At 39.1% G+C, this 7,364-nt stretch overlaps 1 pseudogene; it reads right to left on the reverse strand.

The window, feature by feature from the left end:
- Positions 1–7,018: 7,018 nt before the first annotated feature.
- The window catches only part of LOC103084644 (UNC119-binding protein C5orf30 homolog), a 715-nt pseudogene continuing 369 nt past the window's right edge, over positions 7,019–7,364 (reverse strand).

The following is a 7,364-nucleotide window of genomic DNA, read 5'->3' on the forward strand; positions in this document are numbered from 1 at the left end:
ATTCATCAAATATACACTGAACATTTCCTCTGTGCTTGGCACCATCGCTCAACACTGAGGACACAGCGCAAACCAGCCCCACATCCTCCCTGCTCTAATGGAGGGTGTGTATGCGGGGAACAAAGGCATTAAGCAAATTATAAGCGAGATGAGTGTTACAAAGGAGTGGGGGAGGGAAGTCTTTCCTAAGAATGAGATCTGAGGAATGAGCAGGAATCAGCCAGGGAGACCATGGGGAAATGTTCCAGGCAATGGACACACTCCAAGATAAGGGAGACCATGGTGATTTGTGCGATGGAGAGAAATCCATACAGGTCTTGCAGAGAGTTGGAGAATAGTAGGGCCAGGTACTTGTATCTCCCTTCAAGGAAGGATTTGGTGTCCAGCTGGTGCTCATGCAGTGGTCAGCAAATCCTACATCTGTCAGCTCCTCAGGTGTGCTTCCTCTCCTGAGCTGATTGGCCCCAGGTCCCACTCTTCCTGGAGCTGCATGCATCCGGTGATGGGAGAGAGGCATCTAGAGAAGGGGCGGGGGCAGGGGGCAGGGCGTGAGGCTTTCTTACCCCAGAGCTCGCAGCCATGTTTTTTGGGTCTACCTCACTGTTCACCTGTATCCTCTAATTCTGCTTCCACCCCCTTCCTTTCACACGTGTTGATCCTTAATAAGCATCTTGCTCCTCAAACTCTGCTGGAACCAGCTCCAGGAGGACGCAGCCTCCGACAGCAAAGAGACAGGAAGGCTTTGTGTCGTGTGTGATAAAACTACGAGGCTTCCTCAGACACGGGGTAGGTGAGGGTCCTTGGGACCTGATAGGGATGGGCCACACGTCTGGTGAGTAAGAATAACTTCGGCAGCTTCATGGAAGGATCTGTAGGTAAGTTTGCTTTTGGGAAATTCCGTTAAGTCTGAGAACAAGTCGGGGGAGTGAGGATTTGTGATGAGCATCAATGTACTGGGGGGGGGGGTCATTTAAATTGCATTTTATTCTTTGTATTTTTCTAAATTTGTCTCAAATATAACATTTGTATGTACTGTATAAATTAACCATACCAGTAACAAGTCTGTTTGGATTTATATATATTTTTTGTCCCTGGATCCTCCAGGAATGTGAGCAAAAGTGAACATTGTACAAATAAGTTTTCCCTAGAGGATAATATTAGATTACATACTGCTGGCATTTAAAATTTTACGTTCTGTCTGGGTAGTAGACTTGCAAAATAATAGGTACTACTCCAGCGGGTACTTTGAAAAGCACTAAAATTGTATGTTTAACTTACATTAGTTGGAGCAGGGGTATCTACATTCCTCTGTCCTTAATTTAGGGTGTACCATTATTGTCTAGTCTGCCCCCAAAGTACAGATACAGGAGCTCTTTCCCACCAGAAGAGTACTAGGATGCTACAGAGACTCGTCTTCATTACAGATATCTTGGAGCACACAGGCAGCCACTATAGGACTAGAGGCTTAGTGATAGGCGTTGCCGTAAATGCAATGGCGTGGCTGCCTCGCGGAGCCCACTGGGGTGCTGGAGGTGTTCTCCATCTGGCACAGCTCCTAGGTGTTCTCTTGATGCCCCTCACGGTCCCCTGACCCAAGTGCTTCTTGCAGTGGGGATCCATCTCAGGACGCCATCGGGGAACCCTGACCTTTTTCCGCTCCTTCCTATAGTCATTCCCCTCAGACCAGAAAAACGTCCAGCCCCCTTCCTGCCTCTTGAGGATGGGGGCACGAGGTCCTAACTTTAGAGCTTTACAGGTCATTTCAGAGGCAAGAAAGAAATAAAAATACATTATAAATTCCCTGCCATACAGCCAAATGTTTTGAATATGTAAAAGTGAAAGCAATTCCAGTCACATGAAAGTTCTGGAACACACAAAACTAATAATGTATGGTGATAAAAATCAGAACAGTGGTTTCCTCTGGAGCTGGGGGGTGGGGCTTGAGGATTTTTTCTAGAGTGAAGGAAATGTTCTCTCTCAACGGGGCAGGGGTACATGTTTGTCTAAACGTACCGAACCGTGTATTTAAAATTTACGCATTTCATGTAAATTTAAAAGGAAAACAGGGTAACAGTTGAAAAATGAAAAAACAAAGACTGTAAAACTAATTCAGGAAGGATTTATATTTCAGAGTTGTTTGGTTTTAGTTGTCTGACTTCGTTAGGGATGGTTGTAGGCAAGGACTCACCATCAGCATGCAGCTCTGCTAAGAAATATAAAAACATTTTTATCCACAGTTAATTATTTCTTATTGAAATCCAGAATCTTGCATGAAATGTAAAGCTCTTTGAACAACTGTTTTCATAAGTTTAACTGTTTTCATAAGTTAAATTAGCTAGGTGAAATTTGGTACACATTTCTTTAGCTTTTGTCTTCAGCTGACACCCAATATCTCTACCTACAGAGTGGCCACAAGTAAAAATATAGGTGACTCTGTCCTGTTCGACCATGTTAAACACACACCAATCAGTGTGCATGCTCTTGACAGGTGAGGGAAGGTCACTCGGAGAGCAACCAGAACATGACCCCAGAGTGGTGAGAGGCTGGTAGGGGTGATAATTTCTAAAACTGGATTGGATGACATAGCCCTGTGGAGTATGCCGAATGCTGGCTAGATCAGAACACCCTTGGGTATGGATGCCAGAAAAGCTCAGGACACAGGATGAAAAGTTCAATTTGAATATCAGATAAGCAACAAATAACTTTTTAGTATAAGTATGCATGGAGATATTTATATATCCCTTGCATAAGTGGGATATATACATGGGACATAACTGCAAGGACATGATTATACTAAAAATTTACTTTTTTATCTGAAGTAACAGGTGTCCTATATTTTTATTTGCTAAATCTGGCAGCTCTATGCTTGGGGTATGCTGAAATGGAAGGGTTTTTGGTTTGTTTTTTTGTTCAGTAAAATCAGGCACAAATAATTCGAGCCTGTGGTTCTCAAACCTTAGCTTGCATCAAAATCACCTGCAGAGCTCGTTAAAACAGGCAATTGAGCCCAAGTTTCTCATTCAGTAGGTCTGGGGTGAGGTCCTGAAAATTTGCATTTTTAACATTCCCAGGTGTTGCTGATTCTGTTGATTCCAGGTATCATTTGAGACTAATGATTGGAGGCAATGCATTACAGATGTATGTACAAGGATTGCTAGAAATGCAGTGTTAATGTATCCCATCCATTGCCATTCTGCCCAGCACACTAAACTATGCATCATTAATGAGGGACAACAATCAAACATAATGTATTGTCATGTAATATCAATAAACCATTTATTATATATGGTTGCCTCTATTGCCAGGCTTTATGGCTGCTCTACACGTCAGTTATTTGCCTCTGTAGTGAATGGATTGCTTTTTAATGAGTGAAATTAAAATTCCATATTAGAATTAGAATAAATTAAAAATTTGATAAACCCATAAAATAGTAATATCAGAGAATCTTTGTTAAATTATATACCAAATAAATATTTAACAAGGTGAGGCACCCAGGAATAATTTATATTTTATTAAATACCACCACGATTTCCATAGCAAATTGTATATACACAGCCTTTATACAACCTCAGGAGTTTTGGAGTACCCAGAATGGAATTTCCATACTATGACTTTTTCCAGGGATCTGATTTCTTGGAGGAAAATAGTGGGATTTGCTTGTACTTTTCATGGAAATGGAACATATTGAAATGTTTTAAAGTAACCTTAAAGCTGACATTTAAAATTTCTGCCATCAAGATTACTGGGTTTTGTATTTTTTACTTTTGTGTTTATTGACCCATTAAAATTGATTTGGATTTCCTCTTTTGAGGGAGAGAAATACATAGAGGAAAAATGAAAGAAGGGTATGAGCATATTTTGTTAGGTGTCTAAGTCCTTTGGCCACTTTTTTTGGAAACTGTTGATCTACTACAAATACATGTAAAATATAAAGATAAACATATAAATATAAAAATATGTATTAGCGATATATACTGAAATACTTATTGGTGAAATACATCTAGGATTTGCTTTAAAATACTGCAACAAGAAAAAAGAGAAAGAAAGATGAAATGTTTGGCAAAATAAAATGGTGATAATTGTTGAAACTGGGTGATGGGAGCATGAAGTTTATTATGTTACAGTGCCTTTGTGTGTTTAGAAATTTCTGTAATTCTATTTTATTTTTTAAATTTTTAAAAATTTTTTTTTTTTGCGGTACGCGGGCCTCTCACTGTTGTGGCCTCTCCCGTTGCGGAGCACAGGCTCTGGACACGCAGGCTCAGTGGCCATGGCTCCCGGGCCCAGCCGTCCCATGTCACGTGGGATCTTCCCAGACCGGGGCACGAACCCATGTCGCCAGCATCGGCAGGACGACTCTAAACCACTGCGCCACCAGGGAAGCCCCGTGTAAGTTTAAAAAAAAAAATAACCTGAGGACTTACCTTATTTCTCAGCTTTTCCCACAAATTGGACAAGAAACCATACTCAAATCACTTGAATATTCTGTCTCACTTTTAGAAATAATTGTAATGCAATTAATCAGCAAGTAATTATTGAACTAGGCTTCTTGTGTAGGTAGCATTCTGATATTACTATCTAAATTCCCAGGGATATTGCCAAATTACTAGAAAGTATAATGTACTTTATAAAACTAAAACCACTTTTCAAGTATCATCACAAAATTCATTGTTGAGATTCTTTGTAAGTGCATAGATATTTACTAAATAAAATTTCTGGAGGATTTTTTTTTTCATGTTTAAGAATAGTTGTTATGGTTAGGTAGCTGCTGAGATAGCACTTGCTCAGATTCCTATGTGAGAATAGGACAGGAAAAAAACAGTAACGTTAATCATCTTGGCTCCTTTTGTGTTTCTGAGGTACAAGCAAAGCAACTTTTAAGATTTCTTTGTGTGTGTGTGTGTGTTTACATCACCCTTTTATTTCATACTTAGAAATAATACAGTTCCACAGGGAAAATCGTCAATAAATAATGGTGCTTAATCATTAAATGTAAAAATCCCACTCTTTGGCATCTGACAGGATTCTATTTCTTGTCAAACTAATGACTGTATAGATATAGTTAATCTTAGTGATCATTCGTCAATACAATATGTTACAGTGGTTCAATTTACTTTAAAATGTACAACAGCTGAAAATTTCCAGCCCACCAAGAAATCTGATCACCTCAGTAAGATATGGGCCAACTTCCCCAAGGCTCTTTCAGCGAAAGTATAATAAACGTTGATTAAGAGTTCCTAGGGTTTTCTAATAGTTATTCTGCTCTAGAATTTGACATTCATTCTTGCCAAAGAAAAGTCACAACTGCACCAGGAATGACCCACTCATTTAATTAAAAGGTGTTCTTATTTTATAAGCAAGATTGCTAAGAAATCTTAGCAACCTTAGAAATTCACAGCCCACAAAATAAAATTTAAAACAAGGAAGTCTATGCTGGGCTTCCTTGGTGGCACAGTGGTTAAGAACCCCTCTGCCAATGCAGGGGACACGGGTTCGAGCCCTGGTCCGGGAAGATACCACAGGCCGCGGAGCAGCTAAGCTGGTGCACCACAACTACTGAGCCTGCTCTCTAGAGCCCATGAGCCACAACTACTGAGCCAGTGTGCTACAATTACTAAAGCCTCTGCAACAAGAGAAGCCTGCGCACCGCAACGAAGAGGAGCCCTCGCTCGCGGCAACTGGAGAAAGCCCACACGCAGCAACGAAGACCCAACACAGCCAAAAATAAATAAATAAATTTAAAAAAGAAGAAAAGGAGGTCTATGCTGCCAGAAATGCCAATTCAGTAATAAATTGCACCTTCAAGAGTCAAAAAAGAAAAAAAATAGAAACTTTTACAAAAGGTAAATTACATACATTTTTTTCCCAAAATATATTCAGGAATAGTTGAGCTGCAATTGTTACTAAAGCCAGGGCATTATTCCTTTAACAACAAATTAAACCAGTGCAATTGACATAAATTGTTAAGTAATCCAGGATTAACTCGTTAAAACTGTAGAGGCACTTTAGGCTCCTGCGCTAATCCTAGAAACTGGAATTACAGTGAATGCCGGTGCTGCACAGAAGTAAAACTGAAACGACCCGATGCCATGCTGAATGGTATCACTTCATACTTAGTTTAAGCATTTGAGAGTAGAAATCATGAATTCCTCTATTAGAGTTCCATTCACTTACAGAACATTCAGATGCAAACAGTATTATGCCTATAATCCACAATTTAAAGAATCCTTTCCATTTTAAAGTTCCAGATGAATTTTAAATTAGAAAATAAGCACTAAGGAAACTTTTTCAACTTATGAAAACTTCATGTTGGAAATTTTCCGGTAAAGTTTCTCCCCACCCGTTGTAAAATAAATATTTTGTATCCCCAATTTAATTTTATGAAGACACACTTTAATAATGCTATAAAGAAATAATTTACAGAGATCAATAACTTTTCATGCGGAAACAAAAAATTCATTGCTTAATATTACTGAGGCAAGTGAAGAAAGATTTTTCTCTTATCAGTTTGAAATGTTAATTTTTTCAGTGCAAAACCAGTTATAAAATATTTAAACTCAATATTTAAAAATAAAAAGTGGTCCATTTAGCAATGTTCAAGTTCTAAATTTCATGAAACAAATCACTATATATATTTTATAGTAAAATACAGAGATTAAAGAAGTATGTGAGTACTTAAGATATAAATTTCTAATGAATCATAGCAAGTCAGCAACAACCAAGCAGATAACATTCCCAATTTGAGTATCAGAATTTTAAAGATATTACTGTACTAAAAAGCTATGCAAACGAATGGTCAGCGTTCTGTTTTCCTTGCATTTGCATGCTCTAGAATGATTTTGCCTCAAGTACCTGTGATTTCATTTCTGTATTCAAAATTTATCCAATTTTTATGTTCCAGGAACACTTAGTTGATTTAACCATCTATAATGTAAACAGTCCTGTACGGAGTACAACAGTGGAATTTTCAAGCCAAGTGTACGCTGACCTAAACTGGTTTACACTCTCTGCAAGTCACTCATGTATTATTCCTAGCAAACACACGGTCCCCTCTGAGGGTTAAGTGTTGAAGCTGGTACTGTAGCACTTCTGTGTCAGTGGCTCCTTGATGTTCATTTTATCTAGATTGAGATAGTCCAGAGATTTGGAGTGAGCCCTCTTACCTTTAAGAAGACAAAGAGGCAGAGGCCCATGGAGGGCCTTTTTAAGGTTCATAAGGTAAAGATTTAGTGCACTTCTCTCCTGGGCTGGGCATCCGACTTTGCCTCCTGCCATTGACAGCTGGAAGCTCCTACTGCAGGTAGTGCCTACTTCTGGTTTTATACAAACGAGAGGAATGCTCAAGTCCTGCATCCAGCTCTTCC

Source organism: Lipotes vexillifer, unplaced genomic scaffold, assembly GCF_000442215.2.
Source record: "Lipotes vexillifer unplaced genomic scaffold, Lipotes_vexillifer_v1.1 scaffold815, whole genome shotgun sequence".
Lineage (NCBI taxonomy): Eukaryota > Metazoa > Chordata > Mammalia > Artiodactyla > Lipotidae > Lipotes > Lipotes vexillifer.